This window comes from Anastrepha ludens, chromosome 3 (genome assembly GCF_028408465.1).
Source record: "Anastrepha ludens isolate Willacy chromosome 3, idAnaLude1.1, whole genome shotgun sequence".
Taxonomy (NCBI): Eukaryota; Metazoa; Arthropoda; class Insecta; order Diptera; family Tephritidae; genus Anastrepha; species Anastrepha ludens.
In genome coordinates, this window is record NC_071499.1 from 19,848,628 (window position 1) to 19,866,966 (window position 18,339).

Consider the following 18,339-nt stretch of genomic DNA (forward strand, 5'->3'; position numbering starts at 1 on the left):
GCTATGCCTCTGTAGGTTTCGCTTCATTTTCTTTTCGTTCACACTTCACTACACTTTTTGTGAGAACTCGTTACATCCATTAACGTTGTGTGTTTCTCATTGTTATTGTTGTATTACTTATTAGGTACTATCCACTTATCGTTCCCACTTCTGCGCTCGGCCCTCTGCCACAAAAAGGTCAGAGTTAATGAGACAGTGACAATAGTGATGCGACAAATTGCAAGTGTGTGTATGTGTATATGTATGTGTGAGGGACAACAACATAAGTAGATGTATATTAGATACGAAACAAGCTTTCTTGATTATCTTCTTGCGCCGTAAATTTCGAAGATGCGAATGTGGAGCTGAAGCATGGAGTTCAAGTGACTGCTGATAGAGGCCAAAAAAAAAAGGGAGAAGGCTAAAGAGGGAGAAAAGTGGTATTAAAAGAGGGCAATAAAAGCGCTCTCATAAATTTAATAAAAAATATATAAAAGGCCTTCTAAAAAAGGCAATAAATAGCAACTATTATAATTCAGCTCCACTTTGCTTTTATCAGGTTAGACTTTTATTGGGTTAATAATTTTCCTACTTTGTATTTTGAGTTCGCTTTTCCTCCTCTTCAGCAGGAAAAGAGTGTTACTAGGAGAGACGGAGATCGCCATGGACGGGGTTGTTCTTAGATTAGTCAGCGAAGGAAAATATATTGGCCATGACGTGGAAAAGTCCAAACGCAACATGACGCAACTTAGTCCAAAGCAACAAAGACTCTCATCAACTGTAAACGCCTAGCAGAAAAATCGAGGGGCTTTTAGCCCAATAATCCACAGATGGATGTACAGGATGTGTCACATTGCTCTGTGAAAATCGTGTTCGTAAAATAAGAAACTTTGCCGAAGGAACCATACCTCTAAAAGGAATTCTGATGTCCCCCAATTTGGGCCGAACTTTTTAGTTTCTCTTCTCATGTAAAGGCCAAAAATGGTGATATTTTGAAATGATTGTATGGGGAGCCCCCAGGGGAGTTCCAGGGGATGTGCCACTGGCATGGGTGGATCGGCCGTCCAAAGTTAGTGGGGGTCGGTCACACATTTGGACTCGATTGGAGCAGTCTAAATGGGTCAAAGTGGGATTTTTCGTTCGACCCAAATTGGGGGACATCAGAATTCGTTTTAGATGTATGGTTCCTTCGGCAAAGCTTCTTATTTTGATCTCTAGAATACGATTTTCACAGAGCAATGAGCGATTTTTAAATCGACCCGCCCCAATGTACAGAATGATAATAAGGCCAATGATAATATATGGAGCGGTTTCTTTGGCGGACAGTTCGGGCAGCGCTAAGCTCGTGCGCTTTGGATGCATGTGCATAACGAGAGCGATACGGACCTACCTACAGCACCGATGGAGGTGACGCTCGAGCTGACACATTTTCATATAGTTATCCAGCAATCAGCCAAGCATACGCTGTAAAATATTATAAGGGAAGGATTCGGTAAAAGTTATTTCATCGAAACACATGGAATTTCTGAGTCTGCGGCTCCCACTTACCCAGCTACCCAGAAATGATATCCCTAAAGTCATCAAATTCGAAAATAAGCTCGGAATTGAAGTGGAGTATTAGTTAAATAAGTTTAGTTAAGTCAAAGTAGACCTGCATTTGAAAGAAAACTCAAGTAGTGTTACATGCAGTGGTACACAGATGACTCGAAGACACCAGACACCAGGCGCATAGGCGCTGGAATATATGGCCCCAGAACCAAGCGTTCTGTGGCGATGGGTAGTTCTCCAAGTATTTTCTAAGCATCTCCCAAGCGGAGGTGTATGCGATATGTCTATGTGCAGAGATTAACCTAGACAGGAACTTCCGGAAAAAACGAATTGCCATTCTGACCGGCAGTGAGGCGGCACTCAACGCTTTGTCATCCCGTAAGATTAAATCCTCACTAGTTCTTGAGTGTATCGAGAAACAGTTGGTCCACAAATGGAGGGACCTACACCTTCAAGCCGGCTCCCAACGGCAGATATTTTTCATGAGGAGCTTTTTCATGGGAGATTGACACTCGGAGGTTTGCCATTGCCTGTCGAGGGGCGGCCGCTGTTAGAAAACACTTTTTTTTTCATTTTGGTATTTCAACGAGATTCGAACCTATGTTCTCTCGGAATTACGAATGGTAGTCACATAATAACCTACTTGGCTATGGTGAATGCATAAACGTATCTGGCTAATTTGAGTTCTAGGAGACAGGAGTATAACTGTGAACGAAGTAGCGGGCGCATTGGCAAGAGATGCTGCGGCCGCGTCATTAATAGGAGCCGAACCCCATCAAGGGAGAACTTAGAAGTGAAGGACTAAGACTAGAGGAGGTTAGCTGGCACCAAATTGTCCGGCTACGACAGATGAAATCCTTACTGGAAGGGTAAAACCAAAAGATGTTTAAAAAATCCATAACTCATCTGAGCATGAACTCATCAACTCTTGTCGTTTCTGCTACCAGTCCCAGAAGACTCCAATACTGCCTCTCCTTGAATGCAGCACTGTGGTGCGCAGAATGTTGAGACATCTCGGCCATTTGCAGCCAGTAGAAAGGCACACACGCTCAGAGCAATCCAGCTCTATCTTAAGTGTAATAAGTACTGGACTGGATGCAGAACTTTGATGCTCAGAGGGCATCAAAGACTATGAGGTCGAAGTGCAAAGCAGCAATAAATCTAAGTCTGAAAAATCTAGTTTGCTTTTTAAAGCTATAAGTTGGGCAGGAAATTTACGCGTAAGCCTTCAGTTTAATTAACACATTAAGCGCCACTCGTAATGCAGATATACTATTGTGTACAATTTCTTGGCAAGATGAAGTAAAAAGTGCTAAGCAACTTCCGCTAGAAGTCGTTAGTCAGTCGTACCTCACGATACATATACCGCATCGCCTTATACCTAAAGAAACTGGTACTATCGAAGATAGAAAAAGGATTGGCAGACCAAAAACTGTAAGTTGGCTGGTGTAGCGCAAAGTGCTGCTGAACAACCTCAAATATCGATATCTCGACGTTCTCTATAATTTGGCAATCGCATTCATGAATTGACTCTTTTGCGAATTTTACCTGGAGACGTTCTAATGGTAGGCATTTAAATGATCCCATTTTTCACGTCTAATTTTTGGCCGCCATAGCCGAATGGTTTGGTTCGTGACTACCATTCGGAATTCAGAGAGAATGTAGTTTTGAATCTTGGTGAAACACCAAAACTAAGAAAAAGTTTTTCTAATAGCGGTCACCCCTCGGCCGGTAATGGCAAATCTCCGAATATATTTTTGCCATGAAGTCGGCTTGAAACTGTAGGTCCTTCCATTTGTGGAACAACATCAAGACGTACCTCACAAGAACGAGGAGAAGCTCGGCCAAACACCCAAAACAGGCATGAGCGCCAATTGTATTTTTATTTATTTTATTAAGCAGATACGGAAAATGTATTGAGCCTGTACAAATACCAAAGACAAAACACATCGCCAACAGAACACGCCTTGACTCTAAGGGCATCAGATTTATTAATAAGCAAGGGCGATAGGTCGGAATGAACTCAACGAATTTCATCGAGCATTAAGCAAATCGCACAAAGCTCTCTGAACAGACTCTAATCTATTATATTAACACTTAACTTAGACTGTATGAAACGAATACCGCGTATTCTAGCCTGGACCGAACTGAGGACGAGTAAGACAGTTTGAGAGTATAGGGATCAGAAAACGAAGAACTATCTCGACGAGTAAAGTCTAACATTCCGAACGATTTAGAAAGAATAAAGTTTATGTGGGTAGTGAAGTTGAGCTTTGAGTCAAAATAGACACCCAGGTCCTTTAATTCACTAATTGATTTTAGCGGCGAGTTCGAGATGTAGTAACCTGCTGGAACAACATTAAAAACTTTCGCATATGAAGTATAGTGATATTGACTAATGTTAGGAACAAACGATTACTAAATACAATAAGTTGTTCAATTCACGTTGGAGAACGGATGAATCTTCTAGACATTTAATTTCATAATAGATTTCCAGATCATCCGCGTATAGAAGAAAATTACACAATGAAAAAGAGGAGGAAATAGCGTTAATGAAAAGGATAAATAGTAGCGGATCTAGGACACTACCTTCAGGGACACCAGACGAAGCAATAAAAGAATAAGACGATACATTATCAAGTCGAACGACACAGTGCCTATTATTGAGATAGGAAATTAACGACTTAAGAAATTGAGAAAGAAACATGAAACTCTCAAATTAAGCTATTATTATTGGGTGAGATACCCTATCAAAAGCCTTAGAAAATCCATATGGAAACCTCTTTAAATGTATCCAAACAATCCTCCGTAAAGATAGATCTGCCCGGAACAAACACATTTGCGCAATCAGGGCAAATCATACGGCGGGATTGGTGAAATGATGGACAGAAGCCGCTACACTATACGGAATATTGGTCAGTGCTTCAGGAGCGCTTCATCTTTGCACACAAATTGCAATGGAAATTCAGAAATAGATAGGAAAGGATATTCATCTAATAACGGTTCGGAGAGCATTGCATGAGGAGAATTACAATTCTCGCGTGGCTAGACGCAAACCTTTGATTTCGAAAGTAAACCAAAAGAAACGTGACTTTTGGGACAATGCACTCTTCTCGGATGAAAGCCAATTCAATATCTTTCAATTTTATGGCCGGGAAACTGTGTGGAGACGGCCTAACGCCGAACTTCAAAAAATATAATCTTGCTGATGGTGAGCTGGAATTCATTGACGGCATTATGGATAAGAGATATTATATGAAATTCCTAAAGAGAAACGCCAAAAAAATGGCTAAAAAATCTGAAATTGCCAGCCAAGCAACGTTTTGGGCATTTTCGTTGCGCAAGAGAGAAAAAAGATGTAACGTAGAGAAAAGGAGGGAGAAAGCCATACCTTATATATATCTTAGATACACTTTAGGCTATTTTTCCTAAGTTTTTCCTTGTGGTTGCTAATTTCTAGTGAGAAATAACACTGCCTACTTTTTGCCGCTTGTTTGTTGGTGCAAACTTGTAGGAAATATATCCCAATTTTTTGGCGTTTTTTTTTGTGCCTACTTCTTGGCGCTTATTTTCGTTTCCTACCTAGTGCTTGTGCGTTTGTTCGGGTGATAAACGCTCGAAGTAGTGCGCGTTGTTGCCACGGTTTGTGTCCGGCGTTTACCTACAACGGTCGACCCTTCTCCGTTTTTTGTAAATTTTGTCTCTTTGTATTCTCTGCAAATGTTGTGAATTTCTCTCTTATACTTTCTAGGGTCTTTCCCTCTATCTTTGTCTGCCTTGAATGTTTCACTTCTGTTATGTGTACCACGCTACACGAACTTTTTTTTATGCGTAAATATGTGTATTTGAAACAACTACTAGGCAAGGACGATGACGATATATCGGATATTTCGGACAGTGAAGACGACGAGTGCTTTCCAAGCGACAATAGAACGCATAATAACGAGGAACAACAGCATCAAAAAGAAGAAGAAGACGACGCATAATCTTTTTGAAATGAGACTTTTTGCAATTTAAAATGTTTATTAACAAAAAAGGTTTACAAATTTAATCTTCAAAATAATAGCCATCGTTAGCGACACATTTTTCCCATCTCTCAGGCAATTTGTGGATGCCGCGCCAAAAAATTTACCGTCTTTGGCCGCAAAGCAATCATCGAGCCATTTTTTGGCTGCTTCGTGAGAATTAAAGCGCTGCTCGGAAAGTGCGTGGCCCATCGATGCAAACAAATGATCATCGGAAGGCGCCAAGTCTGGGAGTAAGCCGCATGCACCAGCAGTTCCCAATCGTACGGCTCCACCAATTCCCGGGTCGCTCTTGCTCGATGTGGCGGTGCTTTGTCACATTGTCAGCTCATGCGCCATCCATCTTCCGAGCTTTAAAATCATGCGCATGTCTTTCAAACGTTTGGAAATGGTTTTTTGGGTCACTCCCAACTGCTCTGCCATCATTTCTTGTGTTTGTCCATGTTCATACAACAATGCTTGCAATTCGGCGTCCTCAAACTTTTTCGGTGGCCGGCCACGGTCCTCGTTCTCCACGCTAAAATCACCACTTCGGAATTTTTCAAACCACCTGAAGCACTGTGCTCTACTTAGAGTATGTCCACCATAAGCTTCTATAAGCATTTGATGAGAAGCGTTTTTCTTCAATTGATAACAGAAAATCAACGATGTCCGCAAATCGTAGTTTAAGGGCACGAAATTCGACATTTTTAAGAGCGACAAAAATGCATTATTGTGTGAAACGTAATAAACAATCAACTGAATGATGTTAACAGATGACAGACAAAAAAACAAGAAGGTTTAAAAATACTCCTAGCAACATCTATGGACTAATAGCTGAATACTTTTTTTCAAATGCAAAAATTTTTAAGTAAAAAAATGTTTCAAAATATGTTTAATGCATATTTCGATACAAAATAAGTCAAATCATGGGGATCCATGAAGAGGTTGGCCTATTTCTCATAGGAAAAAAGTTATTCAACAAAATGTACGCCGATGGGCATCCGGGTACTCGGGTGGCTACACAAGGGTTAAAGTGGAAGTATCTAGTCGTGCCAATACTTTTCATCATCAGTGCGTCTTTTGAAATTCCCTTTTAAGTAAAGTAGTCAAGCGACAATCACTTTTATTTATGTGCGTAAATGAAAAATCCCCTTTTGCTTTGCTTTTTTCTTGAAACTACCAGCTCATAGTCATTTATTTTCCCATTAATTATACCTTTCGATAACTTTTTAAATTTCGGAACCTATGCGGTACACCAAATTTGATATATTGTATAATAAATGCCCAACATTTTATCGATGTCAATAAATTTGTGTCCAACAGCTTATGCTGGTAAGTTCGTAAAATGATTTCACATTGAAAACTATTTAACTTGCAAAATTTCCTCAAAAATTAACGTCAATTGTTGGCTGATAAAATATGCAAAGCAAATAAAATTCCTGAAACTTTGCGCATAACATTTTGTAATTCACACCTACACGCATAGTTTCATGTACTTACATATTTTCATATGCTCGACAGAGTCATGGTTGCATGTTAACTATTTTTGGCTGACCCTGCAGGAACCGCAACGTTTTATAGGTGGCACATGCGGACGTAGACGAGTATTTACAAAAACTATAAGCAATAAAATTCATGACTGTCAGAGCGAGTAAACGAGCACGAAGGCATAGTAAAATACATAAATAGAAAGCAACAAAAGAGCTGAAGTGTTTTAGCTGGCTTCTAAGTTAAGGTGCCCAAATGATACAGAATATCCGAGGGAGCAGAGAAAAAATGAAATATGTAACTATGTAACTCTGGTATTTGGCAGTAAAAAACAAATGAAGCAACATAAAAATGCCAACAAGCCAAGCGGAGAATTTTCACTAACGCCGAACTATGTATATGAATAAGCGTTCAAACATGAAGAGCCAACAAGCTAACGCATGGAAGCACACCAATTTTGGGTTGTCACGCGGCTGCCGGATTGTGTAGGTGGCCTTTGCATGCGTATGTGCCAGTGCTTGTGTATGGATGTATGTGTGTGTGTGTGAGCTAGTAGTGGTTGATGTGTGCTTCCGGGGGGTGTGTGTGTGTGTAGTCTATAGTTTTCGCTTTTGTTGAACTTGTTTGCGAGTCCTCGCTCTATGGCTGCGCCCCCCAATACACCCTCACTAGCGTTGTAGAGGCTGCTGGTACTACTATGGCTTAGATGTTGCGTTTACTTTTGCATTGAATTAGGTTTCCGACGTATCCTTTATACATCACTTTGTGGCAATAAATTTTATCTTGTAAAAAGAAAATAGGCAGCAAGCAGGCAGACATGTTTACCACACACACACACACATATATGTACATGTGCATGCTTATGTGGTACGCACAAAATTGTGTTAGCTTTGCGGCTGACGTTCTCATCCTGTTTAGGTGCGTTGAATGCTGATGACGACGACGACGAACAAATCCGGTTGTACATGCATGAATGGTGGAGACAGATGAATAGTAGCGCGAAATATTGAAAACTTTTGCTTGCATATTTGTTTTGTGTTTGATTTTTCCTATTTTTTGTGCAGATGTAGTTCGTACTACAATAAAATTAAAAAAAAAATCAAAGTTTAAACTTTGCATAAAATTAAAAAAAAAATAAAATTAAAAATCAGAGTTTTAAACTCAAAAAAAAAACTTTTCAACTTTTTATAAAATTTAAAAAAATTCAACAAATTTTCATAAAAATTTCTAACGTTTTACTCACAACTTAATGGCTTAAACTTTGTATAAAATTAAAAAAAAAAAATAAGCAAAGTTTTAAACTCTTAAAAATGTCTAACTTTTTACTCAGAATTAAAAATTTTAAACTTATTTCATACCTTTTACTCAGAATTTAAACATTTAAACCTTGAATTAAATACAAAAAAATAACAAAAAACAATGTTTTCAACTGTTTATAAAATTTAAAAAATATTTACACAATTTTCATAAAAATTTCTAACCTTTTATTCAGAATTTAAAGTTTTACAATTTATATAAAATAAAAAAAAAATATAAAAGAAAGTTTTAAACTTTGTATAAAGTTAAAAGTTTTGTATAAAATAATCAACCAAATTTCATCCAAATTTCTGACTTTTTACTCACAATTTAAAGTTTTTAACTTTTTTTTGAATTAAAAAAAATCAACAAATTTAAATAAAAATTTTTAACTTTGCACGCAGAATTTAAAGTTTTAAACTTCATATAAAATAAAAAAAAACCAACAAAATTTCATAACAATTTCTAAATTTTGTGCACAGAATTTAAAGTTTTAAACGGTATAAAATTAAAAAAAAAATCAATCAAATTTCATTAAAAGTTCTTACTTTTTACTCAGAATTTAAAGCTTGAAAATTTATATAAAATAAAAAAAAATAAAAATAAAAAAGAAACTTTGTACAAAATTGAAAGAAAAATAATCAACCAAATTCCATACAAATTGCTGACTTTTTGCACAGAATTTAAAGTTTTAAATTAAAAAAAAAATCAACAAATTCTCATAAAAATGTTAAACTTTTCACGCAGAATTTAAAGTTTTAAACTTTGTATAAATTAAAAAAAAACTTTTTATAAAATTAAAAAAAGTTCACAAAATTTTCATAAAAAATTCTAACTTTTACTCACAATTTAAAGCTTTAAATTTATATAAAAAAAATAAAAAATAAAGTTTTAAACTAAGTATAAAATTTGAAAAAAATAATATATAATAATCAACCAAATTTGATATAATTTTCCGACTTTTTACTCAGAATTTAAAGTTTTAAACTTCGTATAAAATAAAATAAAATCAACAAAATTTCATAAGAATTTCTAAATTTTGCACACAGAATTTCAAGTTTTAACCCTTTTATAAAATTAAAAAAAAATTAACAAATTTCATTAAAAATTTCTAACTTTTTACTCGGAATTTAAAGTTTTAAACTTTTTTCTTAAAATTTTTTAACTTTTTACTAAGAATTTGAAGTTTTAAACTTTTTATAAAATTCAAAAAAAAAAACAATAAATTTTCATAAAAAATTTGCACTTTTCACGCAGAATTTAGAAAACATTAACAAATTTAAAAAAATTACTCAAAATTTAAAATTTTAAACTTTGTATAAAATAAAAATAAAAAAATCACCCAAATTTCCTAAAAATTTCTAACTTTTTACTTAGAATTTTTAGAAGAATTTTATCTCCGCAGCTTTTTGTGGCACATTAATTTTTTTTTTTTTATAACGAAATGCAAGTTGGAAACGGCTCGAAAATCGCTTTGATTCTTGGCATTTTTTTGCTGGCGGCCTTTTGCATTTTCTCCATATAAAAAAAGTTTCGGACATTCCTTATATGAAAAACAAAAAAGGAATCACACCGTCAAGCAAAAAAGTTATCAAACGTCGACGCTAATGAGTGACTTAAGCCAGGAATTTTTAGCGAGAATTCAATGAGCTACAAAACTACATACCCGGAATTTGAAATAAATTCCGACTAAACAGATAAAAAGTTGAATGAATATTTGCTGAATTTTTATTTTAATTTCATATAAAACTTCAAACTTCGTGATATTTATTTTTACAAAAAATTCAAAAATTCATTTTTATTAAAAAAAGGGCTACAAAATGACATACACAGAATTAAACAAAAAAAAAACGATCCCACTAAAAAGTTCGATGAATTGAATGAATATTTGTTGCATTTTTTAATTTTGTACAAAACTTGAAAGTTTGAGATATTTATTTTTGTACAAAATAAAATAAAATAAAAAAAATGGCTACAAAAATGCACACCCAGAATTTAAAAACAAAAATCAGACTAAAAGGTTAGAAAAAAAATTTTAGTTCTGTACAAATCTTGAAACTTTGCGACATGTTTTTTTTATAGTATGTTTTTATAAAAAATTAAATAAAAAATGGCTACAAACCTACATAGCCAGAATTTTTCAATAAATTCCGACTAAAAAGTTAGAAATTTGAATGGATATTTGTTGGTTTCTAGACAGTATCAGTTATATTATTATAAAACATTAAAAAAAAATTAAATAAAAAATAAAAATAAAAAAAGAGAAAATAAAAAGTATTTAAAAAAAATCTGATGAAAACTTAAAAAAAATACTAATTTTTTCAAAAATTCCGACTAAAGTGTTAGAAATTTGAATGGATATTTATTGATTTTTTTTTTAATTTTGTACAAAACTTGAAACTTTGCAATAAATAGTTTTTATAGTAGTATGAACTATATTTTTATAAAACAATTAAAAAAGGGAAAAATTAAAAAACAAATGGCTACAAAACTGCACACGCAAAATAAATAAAAATTAAATAAAAAATAGCCACAAAAAATTCTCGCTAAAAAGTTCAGTGATTTTTTTTTTTAATTTTGTATAAAGCGTGAAACTTTTTGATGTTTTGTTTTTATGATAGAATGAACTAAATATTTTATAAAAATTAAGAAAGAACAGAGATAAGAAATGACTACAAAACTACATACCCAGAATTTAAAACAAAATTTAACATAAAAGTTAGAATTTTTGATGTATGTATATTTACTGATTTTGTTTTTTTTAATTTCGTACAAATTTTGAATCTTTGTTATATTAATTTTGAATTAAAAAATTCAAAAGAAATTAAAAACAGAATGAAATAAAAAATGGCTACAAAACTACACACGCACAATTTTTCAAAAAAGTACGAATAAAAAGTTAGAAATTCGGATGAATATTTGTTGATTTTTATTTTTTTTTGCTTTAATTCTGTAGAAAATTTGAAACTTTGTGATTTTTATTTTTATAAACAAAAAAAAGGATAAAAAAATGGCTACAAAACTACACCCCCAAAATTTTTCAAAAAATTCCAACTAAAAGTTTGAAGTTTATATTTGTTGATTTTTTTTTTATTTTATACGAATCTCAAACCTTGCCACATTTTTCGAACTATGATTTTATCAAAAATTAAAAAAAAAAATGCCTACAAAACTACACACCCATAATTTTTCAAAAAATTCCGACTAAAAAGTTAGAAATTTTAACAGATATTTCTAATTTTTTTGTATCATTTTGTACAAAACTTGAAACTTTGCGATATATTGTTTTTATGGTAGAATGAACTATATTTTTATACAAAATAAAAGCAAAACTTAATAAAAAATTAGAAATTATAAAAAAAAATTAAATAAATAAAATAAAACAAAAAAAATAAGAAACTATAAAAATAAACAAAAAAAAAAAAATTTTAAAAATATCAAACCCTCGAAACATGCAGCGCTGCTATTATTGTGAACACAGCTGCATGTAAGTTTGTGTTACTAAGTTGCTTACGTATACGCTGTGTCGCACATAATAAATGAATATCTCCTGTGCCGCCATCCACAAGCTCCTGTGTACTTCGCAAATACCTTCGTTCGTGTGTGCATAACAAATGTGCACTTGTAGATAGACATAAATGCTTTTGTGTACGCCGAAATGATTCCACGCTTTATTAAACTTTTGATTGAAAATGTAGTTGCTATTTATGACACCTACATACACACATGCATGCATAAGTATATGTGCACACACAAGTAGCCAATACGGGCATCCGCATCCACTTCGCACGCTATTTGCTCCCCTCCTTCTCAATAACGCCGCCACTTTAACTTCAAATCCATCTGTAATGCTCTTATCATGCGCTCATACGCTCATACGCCTGATTTTGCAGCCACAATCGTCCACACATCCTGCCATGGATGCCTGTATGTATGTGTGTATGTAACATATGTTTGTGTAATTGTTTGCTCGGTCCATTCGTTCGCCACTCAAATTTGTTGCTTTAGCAGAAAATAGTAACACTTTTAGCCGCATATGAGCTTAATGGTCGCATGCGATGTTTAGGCATCCGTCACCTAGGCAGGCACAACTGAACATACACACACGCACACATTCGACATGCGCGATATACATAGCTCATATGCTTCACATCATTGTTGTTGTTGTTTTCATTGATGTAATTTTGTTTTTACTCTTAATGGCATACCTGTCGTCGTCGTCGTTGCCCGTAATGTTGATTGCAATGGCTCGCCACTCAGTAGGTATGTGTATGTGTATGCGTGTGTGTATAAGTATGTATGTTAGTATGTGTAGTGTGAAGGCTTTCTCTACATTCCTTCACTTCGAAATATCAATTATCTACTCATGCTGAAAGTACTACTGTTGGACATGCATTCTGCGAGTAGCGCTTTTGTTGTTGCCATTTTCATGATGGCCTTCAGTTTAGTTATAAAAGAATTGCTGTCTGCCTAAGAAGAGCTGTGATGAGCAGATAATACACTTTGTGTTCCGAAATTATTGCAAGCTACTCAGGTGTTACAAAAAGCGTAATCAGATTTCAGAATTTTGAGTAGCTATAAATGGAAATAATAAATTCTGTACATCAGGTGGGCGCTTTTTGTTTTGCATCTATTCAGAATTCGAGAAGAAAAGGTATAAATAAGGGTATAGAATCGAAAAAATAAGCAACCTGAAAGTTGTGCAGCATCCAAAAGGTATACAAACATCAGACAAGAGAGAAGCCATACAATGCAATTGCCCCATATTTAGCATTGCAGTCCAGCATGGATACGACCTTAGAGGTGTTCAGGTAGTTTGCTATTTAATTTATACTTTCAGACTGCCTGCACAGATAAGTAAGCAGAAACTCCATTCATAATAAATAAAGTTTACTTTTATACATTTTTACACATCATAAAATGAAAAATAAATATATGATGTTTTGGCACTTGAATTAATCATTAAAGGTTTGTTCACTTGTGACATTAGACCTCTGACACTCCCTTACGAATGTTTGCATTTAAGAAGGGAAGAGAAAGTGACAATGGTAGCAAAAAAAGTACGGCTTAAGAATAAGAATTCTATTTTGTGAATTAATTAAGCAAAGTTACAGTCTGTATCAGAAGAAAGGAACCGGTTTCTTCCTATAACTTCAAGATATGTTTCGTTCTGCTTTTTGCTGCATAACAGTCCCATTCAAGGGCTACGACGCCAGTGCTAACTCAGGTTAGTGTTGTTCGAAACTTTCCCGTAAACGCAACCAAACAAAAATGAGAGAGAAGGACGCGAAACGTTTCGAGGTGGTATTACACGCATTCGAAAGGGTCGAAATTATCTTATGTCGCCGCTGCAAAAGTGATTAAAAAATCAAAAAAGTTTGTTGTGATGTTTAATCAGCGGTATAAAGTAAACAAAAATGTTGATGACTTTTCCGAGCGCGGCTTGAAGCGAGTGACGACAAAAAAGCAGAATAAAGTGATCGTCCAACTTTTTAAGCAGGACCCTTCTTTGTGACTACACCAAGGTAAACAGGAAATAGATGTGAGTATCAACACCAGCGAATGATAACTGAGGAGGCGAACATGTCCTACCGTCCCACATCATCAAAACCACTGCTCTCAGAAAACACATTGAGAAACAGTAAATCAAGAAAATGGTGTCACAGTATTTCACTGGCCTTCCCAGTCCCCGGACGCCAACCCTATTCAAAATGTGTGGGGAACTGCCGAAAGGCAAAATTTAGTCCCGTTTGTCGACGAGCTATGCCGAAAAGCTGGTTCAAAGCATGAAGAAGATGCGAGGCTATACTCGCGGTTCCTTTTTTCTGACACAGGCAAGGTGATGTACCAAAATAATTAAATGCATGTCATGATTTTTAAATTTTTTATTATCGGTTCAGTTTAGATATCGTTCCTGTGCAGTGAACAGCATTTTGTTCTCAATTTTTGTCTATAACGTACTACAATACTCTTTTTGTTACCTAATGCATAATATTTGATGCACTATTTACATTATATATATATATTATTGCCGCGTTCACTCTTTTTGAGTGTTTGGCCGAGCTCCTCCTCCTATATGGGTGAGCGTCTTGATGTTCCTCCTTTAAAAAAAGACGATTTACGGTGTACATCGTTACTCAGGATTGGATTATCTGAAATCATAAAACCAGAGAAATTTTTTTAATATATTAGATTATCTAGTAATTAATCGTTCGGCTAATCAAAATAGTGAATTTTCACAAAATGGCAGCTTTTAAAAGAAATGATTTCGATTTTTACGTTAAAATTTGGCCGTAAATTGATTATAAAATGGAAAATAAGTATCAGTTTTACAAAAGGAACGATTAATTACTAGAAAATGTATCTTTAAATATTGAGTTAAAACGGTTGACCGATCAAACAAGCCGTTTTCGAGATATCGTGTACACCGACTTGAAAAATGCCGTTTTGAAAAAAACACGTTTAAAGTTTCAATACCTACCTTAAAACGTGCCGAGGCATCTCTACATATTTAGGTATAACTCCGAAAGTATTGCTTAGATCTACTTCAAATTTCGTGCGTATACTTTTGAATATATGTACATTACAAAAATGTAATAAAAAAATCGAGTTTTTTGAAAGTCATAACTGCGTATAACCCCATAATAGAGGATGAAGAATTTTGGTCCGACTTGGAAGAGGGGCAGATAGATATAGTCGAATTGCCACCCGATAATGTCGATAGGCTGTCTGATTGTGAAGGCATTGACGAAGATGTTTTAGAAGACACAACGACGAAAGATGTTCCCGGCCAGCTTGAAATTCATTTACCCAAATCTGAACAAAAAAGGGCTAAAAATCTGCAATCGGATAGGAAGAAAGTCGATGTAGGTTTTCCACAAGAGTCTTTTCAATCAAATCATATTAGATGATATCTTTAAAAGTATGCAAGAAAATTTAAAAGATAAATCGCCTGTTCATGTTTTTGAAGAGCTTGTAAGTATACATATTACAACCTAACCTGAAGCGGTTGTCCTGTGAGACACACTCAGGCTCATAGCCCATTGTGATGCCTCGTGGGGAGCTTTCCTCATTTCTCCTAAAACCAGTGTGTACTTTTCAAAATTTTTAGAATATCTCCTATTTCTGCAGAACTGAGATCTTCCAATTCGTTAAGAAATTGTCTGCCTAGAATAGCAAATCTCCATCTGGGTAGAGCAGGGCAATGGCACAGAAGGTGCAAGATTGTCTCTTCCTCATCAAGACAACTTCTAATGAAGTCATATGCTTGCGCACCCATCCTTTGGGCCTGCCTACCTATTAGACAATGTCCCGTTATGACTGAAACCAGTGTACTAAGATTCTATTTATTTTGGCTTAGGAAAGATTCTGTGCGTTTAACACTAAGAGTCGGCCACAGTTGATGGGCGATTTTGCAGGTGGCTTCAACGCCATCTTTCGTTTGCTTTTCTTACGATATCTTCAAGGATGAGTAGCTTACATGTTTGTAAGGGTATGCCTATGTCATTGTCTATGTACTCATCGGTCAACTTGGTGCCGAGTCTCGCTAGTTCATCGGATCTGCAGTTCCCTTCAATGTCGCGCTGGCCAGGAACCCATATTATCCTTCAGCGAAATGACTCAGCCATCTCGTTAAGAGATGTGTGGCATTTCATGGCTACCTTGGAGGGATTTTATCGACACCTGGCTGTCAGTGAAAATGTAGATGTCATTTCCAGATATCCCATCACACTGTACCAGTGTCGCGGCTTTCGTTATTTCCATCAGTTCAGCCTGAAAGACACTATAGTAGTCGGGGAGCCGAAAACTGAAGGAGAACCCCAGATGCTCTGTCAGTATACATATTTTGGAATTTATTGTAACTCAAAGTAAGTTATATGCCTCGCAAGAAAATCGCCATGACTTCAATTTGACTCCAAACTCTCTAAAAAAAGTTTTATTGGCATATTATTGCTATCGGGATATCATTCATTGGCACAAGAGAAATTATATTGGTGTGAAGATGAAGATATCAATGTGTAAGAAATTGTATTACGAGAAACAGGTTTATGGCGATAAAACGAAATTTACATTTTAATTATAATTCTCTGTTATCATTCATGGAGAAATGAGACACAATTTTCAAAATTCGTTCTTTACTGGATGAATTTGAATTTGAATTTTAAGAAATTTGAGATTTTCTCCGGGTATCTTGCTATATACGAACAAATGGTGCTTTACTATGGGCACTATTTTCTCAAGCAGTTCATAAAAGGAAAACCCATCAGGTTTGGATTCAAGCAGTGGGCATTGTGCTTTTCACTCACAGGATATTGTTTTCATATGAATTTGTATGAAGGTAAAATTGACGAAATTTTTTTGACAGTTTAGGATCTTCCATCGTTTTATCTGTGGCGTCTCACTTACAACATCCTAAAGAACATTCATTATGTTTTGTTCATTTCTCACAAGTTTCAATTTGATGTGTATAAAAGGTACCGAAACTGTAAGAATAACTAAAATGAATAACTGCCCCATAAAAACGATAGTGTAATGAAAAAAGAAAAGCGAGCATCGTATGATTACCGTTTTGACAAGATAAGCAAAATTCTGGCGATAACATGGAACGGCAAAAAGTGTGTGAAAATGTTAGCCAACAGTTTAGAAATAAAAATGAAAATGTGAGAAGGTGGTCCAAATGGTCCGGAAAAGAAGGAAGTTATGTGGATCGTCCATTTATTTCATCGCAGTATAACAAATTCATGGGAGGTATAGACAAATTGGACTGGAACGTTCAAAAATATCGAATAAGGTTCTGAGGGATAAAATGGTATTTCCCGTTATTTACAAACGCAATCGGTATTGCGCTTTACAATGCGGTTGTACTGTATATTTCTGAAAATAATCCAATGACATTATTAGACTTTCGGAGAAGGATTGCTAAAGCATATTTTCAACAGGATTCACCCTCTAATCCAAAGGTGCCAGGAAGGCATCCTGTAAAAAGGTCTTCAAGAGCTATATCGGAGGTCGGATTCGACCCAATAGGGCACGTTTTTCAGATTTTTTTTTTTTTTTGATTTTTTCAACACAAACGCAAATATTTGTTCATACATTAAAAAATTAATAAATAAAAATTTCTTAAAAAAAAATTATTTTTTTTTAATTTTTCAACCCTAGCACCAATATTTATTCATATATAGAAACTCGTATATTTTAAAACAAAATTTAAAAAAAAATATTTTTCAAAAAAATTCTTTTTTTTTTAATTTTTTCAACACCAGCACCAATATTTGTTCATATCGAAACTCGCATATTTGAAAAAAAAAATATTTTTCAAAAAAACACCAACGTCAATATTTGTTTATATCGAAATTCGCATATTTGAAAAAAAGTATTGTAGTTTTCAAATAAATTTTTTTATAATTTTTTCCACACCAACACCAATATTTATTCTTAAAAAAAGTAGTTTTCAAAAAAAATTTTTTTCATAATATTTTCAACACGAACGTCAATATTTGTTCATATCGAAATTCGCATATTTAAAAAAAAAATATTTTTCAGAAAAAATTTATTTCAAAAACAAATTTTTTTTTAATTTTTTCTACACCAGCACCAATATTTTCTTTCATATCGAATTTCGAATATTTGAAAAAAAAAAAATATTTTTCAGAAAAAATTTATTTAAAAAAACAAATTTTTAATTTTTTCAACACCAACACCAATATTTGTTCATATCGAAATTCGCATATTTGAAAAAAAAAAATGTTTTTTCTAAAATATTTTTCAAAAAATATTAAAAAAAGATATTTTTTTATAATCTTTTTCAACACCAACACCAATATTTTGTTCTTATAGAAATTCGCGTATTTGAAAAAAAAAATTATATTTTTCAAAAAAAATTTTTTTTTAATTTTTTCAATGATACGCATTCTTCAATTCGTTTTTCGCGCCATTTTTTGTTTTTATAAAAAAGCAAGTACGGTAAGCATATTTCCCATTTAACCAGACATTCCCTTCCGTTTGCTACTCAACGCATACT

At 34.3% G+C, this 18,339-nt stretch overlaps 1 protein-coding gene across 1 annotated transcript in view; it reads right to left on the bottom strand.

Moving 5' to 3' along the window:
* LOC128856584 (J domain-containing protein DDB_G0295729-like) overlaps positions 1 to 18,339 on the bottom strand; it is a 68,649-nt gene that overhangs the window by 30,343 nt on the left and 19,967 nt on the right. The window lies entirely within an intron of this gene.